This window comes from Accipiter gentilis, chromosome 15 (assembly GCF_929443795.1).
Source record: "Accipiter gentilis chromosome 15, bAccGen1.1, whole genome shotgun sequence".
Taxonomy (NCBI): domain Eukaryota; kingdom Metazoa; phylum Chordata; class Aves; order Accipitriformes; family Accipitridae; genus Astur; species Astur gentilis.
Genome location: NC_064894.1, coordinates 19823170 through 19841812, shown reverse-complemented (window position 1 = coordinate 19841812; position 18643 = coordinate 19823170).

Genomic DNA, 18643 nt, shown 5'->3' with positions numbered 1-18643 from the left:
GAACATTATACTCTGGTGGTTTAATAAGGCCTATCATCTTGTTTATTTCAATCATTTCCTCACTGGGCTGAAAGCTTTAGGGATTTCTTTCACAATAATTCCCCAGATCTCATTCTTGGTCATTACAGTGCAGCTGATTGCCACTTAGCAGATAGTTCCTCCTTTTTATTCTTTGCTTTCAGTCTCATAATTCTGTGCTTATCTGCACTGAACTTCATTTGCATTTATTAGCTGGGTTGGTATTTAAAATATCTACTCTAAGACCTTCTTTATCTGTCTGCATTGTTTCTTATTATTTGCTGTCTCTCCCAATTTAACTTTAAATGTGAACTCGAAATATTTGTTCCAAATAGTTGTCAAAATTCTTTGCATAAACTGTTGAGTGTGGACCTGTTCCCATTTCCCAACTACCAAATTCTTTCTAGCTGAGAGGTTACCTTTTCCAATTGCACTTCTTCCATGAATCTCTTTATAGCTCCATCTGGTTCCCGCTCCTTGCTCCTCTTTCACTCCCTGTCTGGGGACGCAGCTCTGGCGGAGCGCTGGGCAGGGCAGGGCTGCCTCTTGTCCCTACCAACACACTGGCTCATCTCCCTGAAAGTGCCCACCTCGTCATCCCTGCACCAGTCCCCCCGTGTTGGGATGAGCGTGTTGTCTTAGCGTCCACATTCCAACACTGCCATGGGGCGATATGTATCTTCTGGAGAAGGTAAAAACCACCCTGATGGTGCCGGATTGAGGATTTTCACATGGGGCCGTCGCTGCTCCTTATGTTTTCTCTGGTGTCAGAGGTGATTTGGTTAGGGACTGAAGGAACTCCGCAAGATGTGGGTAATCCCTACCTGAAGATAGGTTGGTTATAGTCAAAGCACAGAGGCTGGTTCCAGTTTTTGGTTCTGGCATAGACTTCTGCAATTTCAGGCAAACAAATCTCTCTGTCCTAGTTTCCCCTTGTGTGAAATGGAGACTATAATGCTTATTAGCAGAACTTACCTTTTTTTTGTTGTTGTTGGCCTTTTCTCCCATTTTACGAGATGTGTTGTTCCCAAACAGAGCAGAAATAAGAAGCTGCAAGTCCCAGGATGGTCGTGGGACATGGTAGGGCTGCAGCGCACGCCAGTGTAAATACAGCAGCAGTCACCTACAAGCTGTGACAGACAAGGATGGACAGAATCTCTGGGAGGGGATTGGCTCCAGACTGCACCAGTTCCAAAATTCAGGTATTTAGGGAGTAATAAAATAGCACTTGCCTGTAGCCATAACTTAAGTATCTCTCCTCCTCACTCCCATCAGAAAGATGCCTAGAAGACTAGGCTGAGCAAGTCTGCTTTCATTTTTTCATTTAATGCAACCTGGATAATAAGAATAATTGGCATAATGAAAAATTCCTACGTAATTATAATGTTAATACTACTTCTTATAAGGTTTTTTTGCCAACAACTCTCCTTCTAGTTTTTTTTTTTAAAATTATAATAAACCTGCTTATTAAGCTATTCCAGTATGTGTAATTTCTCATGGAGGTTAATCTATTGTACAACATGTCAGCGTCTGTGACTCTGTTTAGTTTATTTAACATTTTGCACAGTCCTTTTATTCTTTTACTGAAGATGTCTACAACTTTCTTAATGTTATAATTCTGTTTACTTCATTATTATTCCAGTTATAGTTGTGTATTCATGGTTGCCTTAAGCTATTGATGAATGTGTCTACACACATACAGATCTTCATGAAGACATAAATTAACTGTCAAGTGAAGTCTTTGGGAAAGTCTTCTGGGGAAAGGCTAGCACTTCATTTTTTCACTTTTCTCCTTAACATCTAGGCTGAGCCATAGTAGAAAACCTTTTGTACCAGGGTTATTCCGCACCCTTTTTTCATCCTCCAGACAGGCTTGTGCTGCTGCCCTAGACCTGTGCCTGCTCTCCTTGGCTGCTGGCAAGGCTCGGGCCCATCTGTCTTGTCCTCCTTTGGTGCCCAGGTTGGAGACCCATAAGGCATTCTCTGGCACTGGTATTTAAAATTCTTCCTTCCCAGCAGGTTTGTTAACAGGGCAGAATAGAGGAAGGAGTTGAAAAGAGGTAATTTCCTCATGTTTTATGAGCAGGGTGGGACAGAGGTCTTTGAAGATTGATGGATTCATCCTGGGGTCTTCTGACGTAGAAAGAAGAAGAGGGGAAGGTGTGCATTATTTCCCCTCCTCCAGTAATGCAGCCCCAAAATACCCATGCTACTTCTGCAGCCAAGATTTCCAGAAGAAAAGGTTCATCCTTTCTGCATCAAATCACAGTAACAAGGAAAAACAAGTGTTTGGAAGAAACAAGTTAAACAGAAAAACATTATTACAGAAAGCATAAAGTCCACTAAAAAGTGATATCAAACGTAGAAAAAACCCATAAATTACCAACCTCAGGACTTGTAACTGTCATTTATAATTTGGTTGTCGTGATACATGTTTCTTCTTCTCTCAGTTCTGTAATTAAGTATCGGCAATATAGTCATGACAGGTCCTGGCTATGAAAACTGCATGACAGTTTGCACAAAATACTAGTAATTAACTTTCAGAGACACATCAGCCTTTGTGTAAGCAGACCCTTTAAATCTATACCATATCATAGTATTTGACAGTTGTCCATCTATTGCCTCAATTACAGTTTGGTGAAACAGGTCGTGTTTCTTGACAATTTAAGTCAGAATGTAAAAAATTTCAATTCCTTTTGTTGCTGGAACTTGGTTTATTCTAGATATATGGAATTAAATCCAATTCTTGTTTCTTTGAACTTAGAAAACTTCATTGAACTTAATCCGTGGAGTATCTGAATTTATGTCAGGGAGTTTTGAGGTCTATGAAACTACTCTGGGTACCTCTGGTCTGTTTCAAATGAGCTCACAGGGAGTCTACAATGGGAGAAGAATGATTATTTTAGTGTGCAAACTGAAGCAGCCCTGAATGCTCTGAGTTTGCTTGAGGCTAGATTAACTCAGATGAAAGAGGATGGTATTTCTAGGATTTCAGTAAGACTAATGGAGCTCTGAGTTGCTGCACATCTTTTCCTGTGAAATTCAGGAGCTACAGGGAACATTATGACTATCTGATTATGCATCTTGAATACTATAGATACAGAATTTCCTGATGTATTTTATGCTCCAGTCCAATAATTTCTGGTGCATTTGGAGCATGGGTGACTCTAGCAAAGTTTTCCTAAACTTTTCAAAAGCCCAGTTCAAAATCTGAAGCTGAAGAATCTAATTTTAAACTCCAGAATGCATCTCTGTGAATGATGACCATCTCACAAGAGGCATGAAAAACATATTATCTCCTTCCTGATGATAAGGAATTACTTGACACATGCTTAATTGTAGAAACCTGCAACAGGCACCAGTAGCAAGAACCAATTGCACCCCTATGTGATTTGTGCATTCAGGGGACACGAGTAGATCAAGTGACAACAGCAGAGCAAGTTTGGAGTCTTTTAATTACAGTCAGGTTCCTGAAGTGTTCCACGAGGACAGCTTTCTTTGGGAAACAGAGAAAAGTGACTGGGTAGGGCTACTCACCCTGACAGAGATGAAATATGTTGGCTAAAATTCTGTACTGAAACTTGGCTCTCATGAGTCTTTAGTCAGTGGTTTCTTTTGGGTCCTTCCATTCACCATCAGGTAGTTAGTAGCAGGTGAGAGGTTTTTGGTCTCTTACTAAGACGTGCAGAACTGCACTGCAGTGCAGAGTCTAGCTGATGGTGCTCTCCCTTTTTCTCCTGGGTCATGAACGTTTAAAGGATACCCTGTCCTCTTTTTTTTAAACACAAGTTCCATTTTGTTTAGGTTTTCGTGGTTTTGATCTTGAGACAGTGACAGCAATATTTGCCATATGTTCTTTTCATGTGACTAAAGTGCATGCAAGTGTGGAAACTTCCCCCATTTCGAAGATAATAGGCAAACCCCTAAACTTTTACAGGTAAGAAGGATGTGCCCTTGGAGATCTGAGCAGGGGAAGCTTTAAACTCTTCATCGTGGTTACCAGAGTTTCCGATTGAAAGAAAAATCCACTTTTTTGACAACAGAGACAGAATCATGAAAAAGACATCTCATTTTAAAAAGAGCTTTATTAATCAGATATGGCTCATGAATCCTATCTGGATGAACTGGGAATCATATAACCACAGCATGAAATATATATTAGCTGTGTTGTATAAATTTGCAGTGTGTCTTCACGATAGTTCAATAAATGAAAACAAGAGTAATGCACATAAGGCACCCAGGAGTGATTAAGTGAGCCTTCAGATCTTCTACAAGGAGTCAGCATGCTTCTGGGGGCGAAGAGAGTCAACTGGAGGCCTGGGCTTAGGATCTCTTCCTAACTTTCCCCTGGCATGGTGGACGAGGTGGAGGCAAGGCGTTTCTCTGTGAGGTGATACTGCTAATCTGTTCCTACTTCCGAACGGAAGATCTCGGTAGGCCCCTGCTGTCTGAGCAGCACCCAGCACAACACGGCCCTTGGTGAGCCAGCTAACTCTGAGCACAAGGAGAGCATCGGTGGGTTTTTTTTCCTTTTTTCCTCCCCTTCTATCTAAGTGAAACCTCTACATTTATTTCCTGTGCTTTTTCCAAGATAACCACTGTCTCAACATCCTCAGTATCTGAATTTCCAGTTTGGGAATTGTAAACTTTAAAATCATTAGCCAAGTTCAGGAACTTTGCCAACTCCTTTACTTTCTTCTATAACAACAGGGCACACGGTTCTGCTTAAAAAACCTATCTGCTCTCTTCCTGTAACCTATTTGTTAATCATGTTTTGGTGACTGACTTTTGGGCACAATCCCAAGAATTTTTAAGGCAGTCTGTAATAACCACTAATATGTCTGCATACAAAACCAGATGATTATTATTCATGGGTGAGATTACGCAGAATTAAACTTTCCAAAACTGCAACGAACATTCAGCTAGACATGAAAGTAAGCTGAATTTCCATTTGGTTTGCTTCTTGCTGAGCCTTCAAATTATAAAGTGAAGCAAAGCCAAAAGATTAATACAATGAAAACAAAGATTGGGAAATTAAATGACACGATGCAATTTTCTGCCTCATTGGGCTGGCACCAATAATATGCAAAGGAAAGCCTGTTTAGTGTTGGTTAGCTGCTGTATAAATGTGGGACAATCAGTCTCCTTCTCCAGGGAAGGTATTTTCTTGAATCATATAGCCATTGACTCTTCCAATTACCAGAGACCCCATGAACAGCTTGAGGCCTATTTTTTTTTCTTTTTCTGTTCTGCTTTGCCATATTACTGCTATTAGAGTTTACACAGGTACATGATTTCTCATTATCTCTAATATTTTAGTGACAGATAAGGAGAACACATTGAAAAGAAAGAAAGGAAACCCTGCAGCCTGCTGCCACCTCCATAATTAAATATTAATATTTCAGAAAATGTTACTTTAGGGAGCCCATAATGGACTGTCTGTTAATCATCTCTTTCAGTGTACTCTTAATCTATTACATATTCAGGCTGCTGTTAGGGTATTACTGGAAATATGTCATTGCTTATAACTGTCCGGGGAGAGGCGGCATCCTCTAGTCTGTTTCTTCGGATTATTTGGATATTAAAAAACTAAGTCCTCATTATTTTAAAGATTTGAATAATGTTGGAATTTCTGTTACGTAGCTATGAGCCGAAGGTCTGTTTACTCCCAGCAGGTCTAGTTTGCTTTGCCACTGAGTCTGCAAGACTTGTGACCTTGGGAGGAAAGATTCATTATCTGTGAATACACTGGTGTTCTTGCAGTCAAAGTCAGAACCACATCGATGGTTTCATGGCATCCTATGGTGTGCCCAAGTTATTGGCCAATGGTTGACTTTTCTTATGATGCAACATCTGAAGAATAAACTCTGAACTGGGGTTCAGGAGGACGAGTGTTGGTCCCATTTTGAACACTGACATGGTATATGACCCCAGGTAAGTTTCTTCTGCCTTTGTTTTACCTTCTGTTCTTGTTTGTTTGGAAACTTTAAACTCTAAACCCTTGAGAGTGGGACATACCTCACAACTGGATTGTTTGTGCAGCACCTCTGAGCCCAACCCTTTTCTGCAGCCCTGGTTTTGCCATTTTTGCGTGAAATAAAAGAAACACTTCAATTTTTCATAGTTCTTATGCCTGCCGGGACAGATTGAGGCATGCATGAATTAACATTATCTTGATATTCGCTAACTACCAAATGCTTGAATCTTAATGTACTTAATGCTCTTAATATTCACTCCTGTGTTATTTTATATTTAATTTTCTATTAATCCCATAGTTATATGTGAGGGTGCAGCATTTGCCTGGGGATATCAGCAGGCTCTGCAAAGCAGATCTGGTCAGATAGCAGAAGACCCGTCAGCTACAAGTGGGAACCTGAGGAAACGGCACAGGAGCATTAGCAAGAGTGACAGCTTCTCACTGCTCAGCCAGGTCGGTGGGTTTGGTAGATTCTTTGTGGTGTGCATCTGAGTAAGAGCTGCTGTTTACTGCAGATGAGGTAGTATTCTATGTTATAGTGTGTGTGTGTATATATATATATATATATATATATATATATTACAATATTCTGTATTACAGAGGAACCTGAAATAGTCTTATCCTCCTGTTACTGCACCTTACTGCCTGGATGTGATATTATGACGCTGATATACCTTGTGAAAGGTTTTAGGAGCCTGACATTTCACAGTGAAATTTCCGTTATCTTTTCTCCACCATGTTCTATTGTGTTCAGTGATTTGCACCTCTGGGTGTTATACCTTTTCTTAGATGGGGTGCTTCTTGCACTTTTAACATCAGTGCTGATAAAACCCCACAACTTGGTAGTATACTAAACTGAAGTATGGATTTCAATCCCTCTTCATTTGTCTTAAATAACATCTACTCAGTTACTCAAATGTGTGTTTTCAGCCATACCATTGGACTGCAGCTAATACAAACTGCTTGTTGTGTGTATGAAATACTGTCCTTTGCAAATTTTCTGACTTCCTTCGGTATGTATTGCAAGCCATTATTCCAAATTAGCTTGCTGTAAATACTATGCCTGGTAAATATTACTGTGGTCTGACTCATTGCAGAGCTGTATAATGTGTTTCTAAGTTGAGTTACTTTGACAAAACGACTGTAATAATCAAATATCAGCAGGTAGTGGTTCTGCCTATGTTCATATAAATCAGGCACCAATTGCTGCCAAGCCTCTATTAGGTGCATCATGAACTATCATTGCTTCCTTGCTGTTTTTTTTCTGATACTTTACATAAAAAAAACAGTCTAGGAGAATTTGTTACTCGTGAAGTCTTTCTGGAAAATTCCTGGGCATTTGTTTGCCTTTTGTACAGTGCCGCATCTTAGCATCCCTCACAGACTTTCTTCCAAATGTGTAGAAGAAATATTCTCTGCAATCCCTTGTTTTTATTTTTCTTTAAACCACTTTCGGACTTGTTCATATCCCACATGCAGAGCCTAATTTATTTTATTATTTTTTTTTTTTTTTTTAAATCCAAACATCTCTGATGGCCATGTTGTGTGCCTGACATCCAGGCCTCTCTGGCTGTATTAAAAAGAAATCAATGGTATCTACACACTGTGCTTCCCTTCCTATTTCCCATTTCTGTTGGCAGATAATAGGTGTGAGTGAACATCTGTCCCTTCTTTTTTGTATGCCATCGTTCTGCTGCATGAGAGGACAGCCGCTACAGGATTTTCACTCTTTTTTTGACTTTTAATTCATTTGAGTAATTTGAGTGTGATCATCATCCTTTGTATTCCAGATGCTCTTGTCCATCTCCTTCACTACCAGTTGCACTCTTCTATCCCTCAGACCTCATGGAAGTGCTGACATTTCTCTTGATCATTGTGTAAATACTAAGAGGGAGTCCACAGTCTCAGTGTGGTTCAGTTCTTTTGTGGAGGTTGGTGCTTTAAATCCTTGCAAGTTTTCTCCTTTGAGGATTAGATCAGATCACTTCCCCTCTCCTAATCTTATTGCCTTTTCTAAGATAAGAAGTGCTTCTAATGTATAGAAGTGCTTTCCTCCTAATGCAGTAATGGAAGTAACAACCTCTCTGCTTCCCCCAGCAGATGAGAGTAGAATGTATCTGTTCCTATGCACTGAACCCAGCCTTTGTGCAATCCTTGCAAATGATATCTGGGAGGGTGGCTGTGGTACAATTTTCCCCATTTTAGCTGGATGTGTGTCCCAAGGGCCTCTGCACATTCAGACTGGCCCAGCATGTGTTTGATTTTTTATTACTTACAGCAATCAAACTAACCCATTCTGAGGATTCCTCCACCTTTCCAATTACACGTAATTATGCTGTATGCTGGAGCTGCTCTCCCACTTTGGCCATAATGCTACTGACGCGCATTGCTCTGCATGCACCACAGACACTGCGTTCAGTGATAGAGTTCATTGTATTAGCAGATGTCCCATGCCCTCCAACATGTCAGTAAATCTCTTAATTTCCTCTGCCTTGAGCTGTCCTTATGTGGATTCCCCTGTATATCGCCAAGATGAATCATTTTTGCAGCTTTCGCTCCCACTGCTAAATGTGTTGGGTTTTTTTTTTTCTTTTTCTTGTTGTGCTAATCAGAATGAAATCTAGGTATTTGACAGTTATCCTTTAACGCTGTGTTCTCCTGCTATGTGTAGAAAATGCCTCCTGTATCCTGCTGTTATACACATTCATGCATTGCTTGGGTCTAGAGGTTGGCTTGGTCCTTCTTTCATTCTCTTTCCAGGATACAGTTTACTAATGCCTTCCTGGATCTATTAAGATGCCTGTTTAGCTGTAGCTCCTTATTATCCCTTTCCTTGCTCTGTTTCATAGCTTAGTAGCCACTCAGCTTTGAAGGCAAGACTGGGCATGTATGAACTAGTTTTGATGTGCTTCGCTCATCCACAGGCTGCTTTCAGTGTTGCAGGCAGATCATATTGCTCCTTCAACAGAACGCCCATCAGCTTTCCACAGAAAGGGTAACTACAGCCCTCTTTTTCTGTAGTCAGAGGCCTCTCTCTACTTCCCCTTCCTCAGACTAGCCTATGTTAACACTGCTCTCTCAATGGTCTCAAAAGCATATTGTGTTGTACAAGGTTTCCTTTAAGGCGACATTTCTTTATTACTAACTTCTTATTTACTTGGCAGCAGAGCCTGCTGCTGGCTAGCAGTTCCTGGTTCTTCTCATTCTGCCAGACCTTGCGTTGCTTTATGGAAAACCACCCATTTGCGTGCAGGCACTGCCGTCGCTGTCCCAGAGACAAGGACCTACAACCAACCAAGCAAATCAGCCCCAGGAACAGAGCAAGCATGGGCATTTCAGTTCCTGTGCCTCATGTGAACGCAATGTTAACTATTATGCAGACTTCATAAAATCCCTCTGTAAGTTTAGATCACACAGGTGGACATGAGGGTCTGGAGCTACTTGTGCCCCAGTAAGCACAATGCTTAAAAGACTGAGTTTTTTCTTCTGTCGTTTGTCTCAGGGTTTCCTAAATAACAAAAGACTGAGATGGGGAATGTTTGCTCGTCTACCCTAACTGTAAATATGTTTTCCCAGCCTAGAAAATCTTCACCTTTACCTTACAACTCCTTGTCATGGAGGCTCATGCAATCAAATCAAACAGGCATTAAACTCAATGAAATTTATTCTCCAGTCAAAATCATTTATAACTCCAACAACATCAGTAAACCACAGGTTCAATGACGTAAGAGTAGATTAGCACTGCACAACCAACTTAAGAATTCTTAAACTTTAGAAACGATGATCCAAAATGTGTACATCGCTCACCTAAAACACGGGGGCTCTCAGCCTGCAGGAGTTACCACAGGCGGTGTCCTGACCCACAGGGAGAGTCCCCACCCGCACACCCACTGCGCCGAGCAGGACCAACTCAGTTTGCCCTCCAACAGGGCTCAATTTATACCCTAGCCAAATCTGATCTGTGGTCATATATGGTCAGCAGCCTAGAAACTTCTCTTGACCCAGGTGTTTCATTGGCTGAGGGCCTTGCCTGTCAACCAAAGGGCCCTGCCTTTCCTATCCGAGGTTTGTACGTGATGGTCGCCACCGGCCAAGGTGTGTCATGACCACAGTCACCACACCGGCCTGGCAGCTTGACCCCAAACCACGGCTTCTAGTTTTAACTCTTTCCTTTCAGCAGTCGAGACGTTTCAGTCTCTATCAGGGCAGGTGTACCTGCCACACTCCTTACAATTGCTCTTCACTACTGTTGAATTTCAGAACCTCTGAAGTTTGGTTTCTTGGATAAGCAAATAATTTCTTTTGTTAAAGGAGTTGTTGAAGTGGGTGGTTATGGCTAAGACAGGAGTTTTTTATGTTTAAATCTCTGACTTTCTAGCCACTGCAGTCCTGACTGGTAGGATTGCAAGCAAATAAAAAAACACTTTTCTTCATAAATTGATGCATAATTAAGTGATAAATTGATTTAGTTCCACCAATTAAAATGGCAGGCCTGACATTTTGTGAGGGGTCAGTGGCAAAGCTCTGTGCCTGTTTTAAGTCATTAGCTTTCTTACAGCTGTAATAAGTAACTAGTTTGGCATGTGTTTTCCATTAGTGACTACAATAAAGGCCTTATATGGGCACAGTATAAACTGACCAGTAAAGGTGACTCAGCAAACTGTAATGGTGGACAGAGCTTAGCTTTACAAGGACTAGTCTTATTAACTGAGTAACTAGAAAGTTTCTGTAATAAAGTCAGTCTAGATAGGCTCCCTTGTAGTGCACAGGGAGGCAGAAGTGCCGACAACTGAGCATCAAAAAAGTTGAGTGAAGAGGTGCCTAAGCACCTGCAGATACAGTACTGAAAAGCTTTCTGTCCTCTAGCGTGGGCAGGCAAGCACCCAACCCTTGATGGGAATGAAATGCTTCACTACTTCTTTTGGATGAGCAGTCATGAACCTATTTTTCAGAAGCTAGGAGACTTGATTTGTTCTTAAAATGATTGATTTGCTCTTGCTCTTGGTTCTCCTTCCTCTACATCCACGATCCCAGTGATGAGATCCCATATTTACTTGGTAGCAGAAATGTGAAACATTGTGTTGGGTCTGAATTTCCTAATGGCTAGGCAATGGTGTGGGTTTTCCTCTGCTTACTCATCCAAGTGAGAAAGGTTGAGGATTTGAACTTCGTTTCAGATATCTGAACACACTTATAGGATGTGGCCTCCCAGGAGGGCTTGAGACTCTTACTGCACAAGAGATTTTGGTCAGTTCAGTGGCAGTGCAATAGCAATATTTGTGCATTGAAAATTGTACAGTCAGCATCTGACGATAGCTTGAAGATCTAAATTTTGGATTAGTTCACCTGAAACTACAGTGAGGTCACCCAGGTGCATCTGTAGACGTAACCTTTTATCTTGCCTCTCCTCTGTGCAAGAGTGTCCCAGGCAAACATAAACCTACTGGCATTTCAGACCCCTAAAGCCTCCGTCTTGGTGTGCCACTGTGTTGTATTGCAGCTGGTTGCCTACCACTCAGCTGTGCATGCTCAAATTACCTGTTGAGTGGAGCAAGAGCTGTTTCAGACTCCTGCGATCAGACTTTATTAAAAAGTTAGAGCAAGTATGACTGATTAAGAAGTGCTGGCACCAGCTAGCACAAGTGAGTTCTTTGTCTGAAACCAGCTAGGAGCTGCTGTTATTTACTCTGCTGTGTAGTTTCTTTTAAATGTCTTCTGTTTTCTCTGCCTCTCTCTCTCTCCCCCTTAAAATGAACCAGTAATCTGATACTTTCTTCTGAACCATAATCATCTACCTTCTATTATTGGCAAATGTAATTCCTGCTGATGGAGGCAATTGTTACTTAATAACAACCACGTGGTACCCGAAAGTTTTACATGAATTCCCTGGCAGCTATTCATTCTACCCTTACCTACATAAGTGGTTACAAAGAACTTGCATGACAAAGAAATTCTTCCTACTCTTAATACTCTTCTTAATTCCTCATGGGAAGTGTGGATCAGTAGTTTCCCAAGTGTGAACTCTTGTGTCAGAAATATTGGTCAGCTGAGAAGTGTAACTGAAGATTTATATTGCTCCTTACACCATGTCCTGCAGGATGCCACTAAGTGTAAATAAACAAACACATGGAACAAGATGTTTCTATGAAATAGGTTTTGTTTTGTTTTAGTGCTGATCATAATGTAGTTTGCTTTGTCTATAGCGGATGGTCAGTGCTTATTAGCAACCATTTCAGCGATACATGTTTACCTTTGCATTTCAAATGTCTGAACTCAGTGTCTTAGTCTGACATCATTATGATTTTTACAAACTTGCTTGCTAGACGTGAAGGTGGAAAAAACTTCGATATGGAGAGGTCTTTGTTTCTTGCCTTCTGTCTTGGAATGTACAGAGAGGGGAAACCTGCAAGTGTTAGCACTTGGATAATAATTTTCCCTGATTAATTCTGTCAGTTGAAGCACCATTGCATCTGTATAGCTGGCGCTGATACTTGCAGTAAGTGTGAGTGTGGTGAAGCTGCACATCTTCAGTGATGTCATTTAACTGCTATGCAGTTATAATTCCGTATTTGAAATGTCCGATTGTACTTTCCTGAAGTTGAAGCAGCCCTCAGTCAGTGTCAGACATTTGTGAAAACAACAGTGAAAAGCAGAGAGAAATTTCTGATTGCAGGATAGGAATGTTGAGGGATTTTGAAATTATCTTCATTGTAGCTGGAAAGCCATAAAGAAATAATTTAGGACGCCATGTCCATTTTAAGTATAGATGTGGCTTTATCTTCAAGGACCAAGGCAGTGTCAATTTATATGCAAAGATATTCTGCAATTACTCTGGATGTAAATATGCTATGGGGCTTCTGACAAATGGTGACACTGGCTTGTGCATATTCTCTCTTTTCGTGGGACAACTATAATAATTCTTTTTTTAACATAAAAACCTGTATCACTCTCTTTGCCCAAAGCTTAAAAAAAAAAAAAAAAAAAAAGAAGGTGAAAACATAATGAACAGGGCAACCTTGTCCTGAATCCTAATGGCTTTCTGATGAGGTAAACAATGACTCTTAATTAGAAGCTAAAATTTTTAATTAAGATGATTCTTCAGTAATTATCTCAGTTGTCTGCTTCACTGGATTTTAATGAAAAAGATTGATTAGGTATAAAACCAGTGGCATAATTAAACATTCAGGGTCTACATTGGTTATTGAGGTGAAAGCAATGTGATTAACTTCAAAGTGCTTTTTTCAACAAATGGTGTGAGACAGCGAAGCCCACTTCAGGTGCCATGCTGCCCTGTTCCAGCTCCCTCCCTCTTCCTCTGCCTGCCCACGTTTCACAAAGCGAATATGCAGGAACATCATTTTGGGGTAATAGTTATGTTGAGCGACAGATTATAATGGCATGCTTTTAACTAAGGCTGCCAGAGTGGTTATGAATTCTGTATGTCAAGGGGTTTTAGTAAATGGACTGGAACTTGTCACACAAGACTTCAGACTCAAGAGTAGATTTGGTTTTTTGTTCTTAGGAGAAGTGTAAAATAATTAGTTCAGCAGTTCTGTTTTTACATGTGCTCAGAACACCCCATAGGACCCAATCAGAGAGAGGTGCCTTTCTGTGGTTGGTAAGACAAGGATGGTGCCAATCACAAATCTCCCTTCTGCTTCCTTTACTCTCACTGAGCAGTCCCTCACTTTATGAACAATGTCACTGAAAACATGACTAAAAGCTTATCGAAGTGCAAAAATTGTTGTGAAGAAAAAAATGGCTGCTGTGCTTCTGGTTGTGATTTTACAGTCTTATTACACCAGGAGAAACTGTGTTCAGCATCCTGTTAGCTAATCATGATTAAACCTTGTAGCGCAGTGTCACTGTGAGGCAAACTGGGAATGGTTTTTTTCTGGAAGTTGTTGCCATTACAGCTGGAAATAAAGATGTCTGTACTGAGAAACCAACCTTAAGAAAAATCTGAAATCAGATTTTCAAACATTCAGCCATAGCCATAATCTGAGTGAGAAAGCAGCAACTATAGGCATGTATGGAAGGAAGCTGGTTGCCTGCTTTCATTTTTGCTTTACAATACAGAATTCAGGAGCCCTGTCTGGAATTTAGGGAGCTTCCCAAAGCCTTTGTTACGGATCAGTCTATTGGGAGTCATCCAACAGTATTATGCTTCTTGCCAGTTGCTGGAAGGAGGAAATGTGGTAGAAGTCCGGCACGACATCCTTGTCTCTAAATTGGAGAGACATGGATTTGATGGATGGACCGCTCGTTGGATAAGGAGTTGGCTGGATGGTTGCACTCAAAGAGTTACAGTCAACAGCTCGATGTCCGAGTGATGAGTGGCATTCCTCAGGAGTTGGTGTTGGGACTGGCATTTAACATTTTTGTTGATGACATGGACAGTGGGATTGAGTGCACCCTCAGCAAGATTGCTGATGACACCAAGCTTTGTGGTACGGTCGACACGCTGGAGGGAAGGGATGCCATCCTGAGGGACCTTGACAGGCTTGAGAGATGGGCCCATGCAAACCTCATGAAGTTCAACAAGACCAAGTTGTGCAAGGTCCTGCACATGGGTCAGGGCAACCCCAAGCACAAATACAGGGTGGGTGCTGAGTGGATTGAGACCAGCCCTGAGGAGAAGGACGTGGGGGTATTAGTGCATGAATAACTGAATATGAGCCAGCAATGTGTTCTCACAGCCCAGAAAGCCAATTGCATCCTGGTCTGCATCAAAAGAAGTGTGGCTAGCAGGTCGAGGGAGGTGATTCTCCCACTCTGCTCCACTCTGGTGAGACCCCACCTGCAGTACTGCGTTAAGCACTCGGGACCGCAGTGTAAGAAGGACATGGACCTGCTCAAGCCTGTCCAGAGGAGGGCCATGAAGATGATGAGAGGGCTGGAGCACCTCTCCTATGAAGACAGGCTCAGAGTTGGGGTTGTTCATCCTGGAGAAGAGAAGGCTCTGGGGAGGTTTTATAGCAGTCTTCCAGTACCTAAAGGGGGCCTACAAGAAAGCCAGAGAGGGGGTTTTCCAAGGGCCTGTAGTGATAGTACAAGGGGTAATGGCTTTAAACTGAGAGAGGGTAGATTTAGATGAGATGTAAGGAAGAAGTTCTTCCCTGTGAGGGTGGTGAGGCACTGGAACAGGTTGCCCAGAGAGGTTGTGGATGCCCCATCCCTGGCAGTGTTCAAGGCCAGGTTGGATGGGGCTTTGAGTGACCTGGTCTAGTGGAAGGTGTCCTTGCCCATGGCATGGGGGCTGAAACTAAATGATCTTAAAGTTCCCTTCCAACCCAAACCATTCTATGATTCTATGAAGTGCCAAAAAGCTCTCGATGTACAGTCATTGCAATGAAAGGCTGCCTCACACTGATTCATATTCTGGTTCATTTTCCCAGTGTGAAGGCAAAAGATGTTTTTCTATGATTGCACTAGTGCAACAGAGAACAAGACTTCAAAATATAGGATTAATTCTCTTTTTTTTCACTATATCAGCCCACATCAATTACTGTTAAACTTAATTCTTTTCTCAAGTTCCTCAGCTAACGAAGAAGCCAGCAGATTACATTTCACACTTTCCCCATTAATTGTTGGAATACTTCCCTCAGTGCTAGACAGTCTTAGTTAATCATTAGTCACATTAGCAAAAGGGGTAGCACTTCCTCTCTTTCTGTTGATTGCCCTGACCATCAGAGTTAATGTGAAAGGAGTGTGATGAAGGAGCTTGTGTTTTCTTATGAGTTCTTGCACTTAGTCTTCCATGACATACAGTAATATTCAAAAACATCTTCCCAATCACATGGTTCTCACTAGACAGGCAATAGACTTCATAGAAGAAATTCTCCCTTGTCCCCTCCTTTCTCCACCCTTAAAAATATATTCTTAAGGGACCTTTTTTAAAAAAAAGAAGTTAGATTCTCTGTCTCTGTGGTATCCTGAGTGGAGAAGGCCAAGAAAAATGTATGGCTATCTTACCCATATGGAAAGAAAAGGGAATTTCTGCAAGGACAATTCTTTGCCTTAATCATCAGATAATCTAACGAATAAATCTAACCTACTTCCATGGCTTTCCCTGTTGTAAACGGATCATTTGTAAGGAATCACGTATGCCAGTAACCTTTGTATGAGGACTCTCTGCTTGGGGAGTGTTGGATTTGAACATACTATTATTGCTTTAAGTTTCCTTCATGTTTGGAAAGTCAATAGCTCTTCTGTGTTTACTTGACAAACAAATCTGGGAACACAGAAGACATGGGAAAACCTGCATATTGTTTCTGGAGAACACTACACACCGGGTTTCACTACCAGTGACCACAACAAGTTAAAAATAACTCAATGGAGATGTTTCTTTGACAAAGAGGTCTGCTTATTGAGGGAGACCCCTCAGTAGACCTTGGTACCCCTCAGAGCAACTGGAGGTAGCAGATTGTGCAATGCATTGCCTGTGAGTAGCATTCCCTTTCCACCATGTAAGGAGCATAGCCTGGCTGATTGTATTACTTTCTCTTATGTAATCCAACTGACTTTTACAGTCCCCAAATATTTTGGGTCATTTTCTCAAAGACACTCTTTTACTTTTTACTTATGGTGACAGTATAACAAATGAGTAGAAGTCCAGATTTTTAATGAATGTTGCAACCACTACCTCTTGGAGAGCTGAACGGAATAATGTGCTTGTCAGCTTAAGCCTAAAAACATAAGAATCAAATAAAAGACTGGAAAGAAAATAATCCAGTGTTTGGTCATCTAGCTGCTCAAATTTTCTGTTGAAGAGTGCGTTGTGTGCTTAAAAAAGGCCTGGGTATACAGTTTTGTGTATACCAGATTAATCAGGATCTGAAATCTGTTGCTGCCCAGCTTCCTGGAACGCATTTGTCACAGCGGTCTTTTGAAATCAATTGAAATGTATCTTTTCCTCCTGCTAACTGACATGATAGATTGGTAATAATCAAACACTATTTGTGCAATGTCAGTCTGGCTTTTCTGTCATGAATGATTGAATATCCTTTAAATACCATTGTGGCATTGCTCCTGAATTGAAACCTAATGAGAAAACTTTGTAAATGGACTAAAGTCATGTTTCCAGTTCCCAGTTGTGCACTCAGTACAGACACACCTTGCTTTATCTCTGCACTTAGCAGGAGTTGTTTAACAGGCTGCTCCTGCAAACTGTCAAGCCAAATACAGAGTGCTCATGCAGTATTTTAATTAATGTTTGATGATTCTTTTCTGATCAGGCTTAAAATCCTCTCTGTGCAAGTGATTATAGGTAATTCTTTAGCTGTAACAAGATCATTTGATAATAAAGCTGATAAAGAAAAGCAATTATTTAAGTATCAGCAGCCTAATATCAGTAATGACTATCTCCTTCTTGTTCAGGCTTTGTGCAAATGTGTTAATACAGTGTAATACTAATTTTCATGGCACTGGAATAGAACATAAACACAAGTAGAGTGAAGGTTTCCCAAAGGAGAGGTTTTTTTTTTTTCCAAGGGAGAGGAACATTTGGTTCCTTTTACTGCCTCACTCCAGTTGATGGTAAGAAAGACGTAGCACATGCTTATTCATAATTTACTGGGTCACTATAATTGTTATTAAGAAGGAATTTTTCTTGCTCACTCTGGTCAGATCAGCTCATAAGGCTCTGTTGTATGCTTTGTCATGGGTTCTAGCTCATGGGGAGAAATAGTTTATTCATGGAGCTTCTCTGCTCTGAGGCTTGTCCAGGGCTACATCTTGTATATGCAATAGGGAGCACCTTCAATAATTTTGATGGACAAAGTACTGTAAGGTTTTCCTCTGAAACAACTCAAATTAGAGTCTACTTATGATTGATTTGTGCTCTGTTAAGAACTACGCTCATTTAAGAAAATATATCCTATAATTTTGCAAGATAAGCGGAGGAATCATGTTCTCGCTTTGGAGATTTGAAGCCAATTCACGTGCCCTTAAGCTGTTTGTGCCAGGATCAATGCCTTGTGCTAATGCTACAGAATTTGATCTTGCGAAGTAGATGTAATTGAGAGGTAACTACTTTTCCTCCACACTAACAAAAATATGAATCTTCAAATAGTGACTAATGACCTGAATTACTGTGATATTTGGGAACACAGAAGTGGTAAAATGCTGTTGTACTCTGGGATAGAGTTAATTTTCTTCATAGTAGCTGGTATCGTGCTATGTTCTGGATTTGTGCTGAAAATAGTGTTGATAATACAGGGATATTTTAGTTATTGCTAGGCAGTGCTTACCCAGAGCCAAGGCCTTTGCTGCTTCTCACCTCTCCCCACCCCGCCAGCGAGCAGGCTGAGGGGGCACAAGGATTTGGGAGGGGACACAGCCAGGACAGCTGACCCCCACTGACCCAAGGGGTATTCCAGACCATAGGACGTCATGCTCAGCAATAAAATCTCTGGGGGAGGTTTGTCAGGGCTGCTGTTGCTTCTTGGGGACTGGCTAGGCATTGATTGGCTGGTGGTAAGCAATTGGGGTTTTTTTGCATCACTTCTTTTTCCTTTTTTGTTTTTTTCATTTTCCTTATTAAACTGCCTTTATCTCAACCCATGAGTTTTCTACCTTTTACTCTTTTGATTCTCTCCCCCATCCCACCAAGGAGGAGCGAGCAAGTGGTTGTGTGGGGCTTAGCTG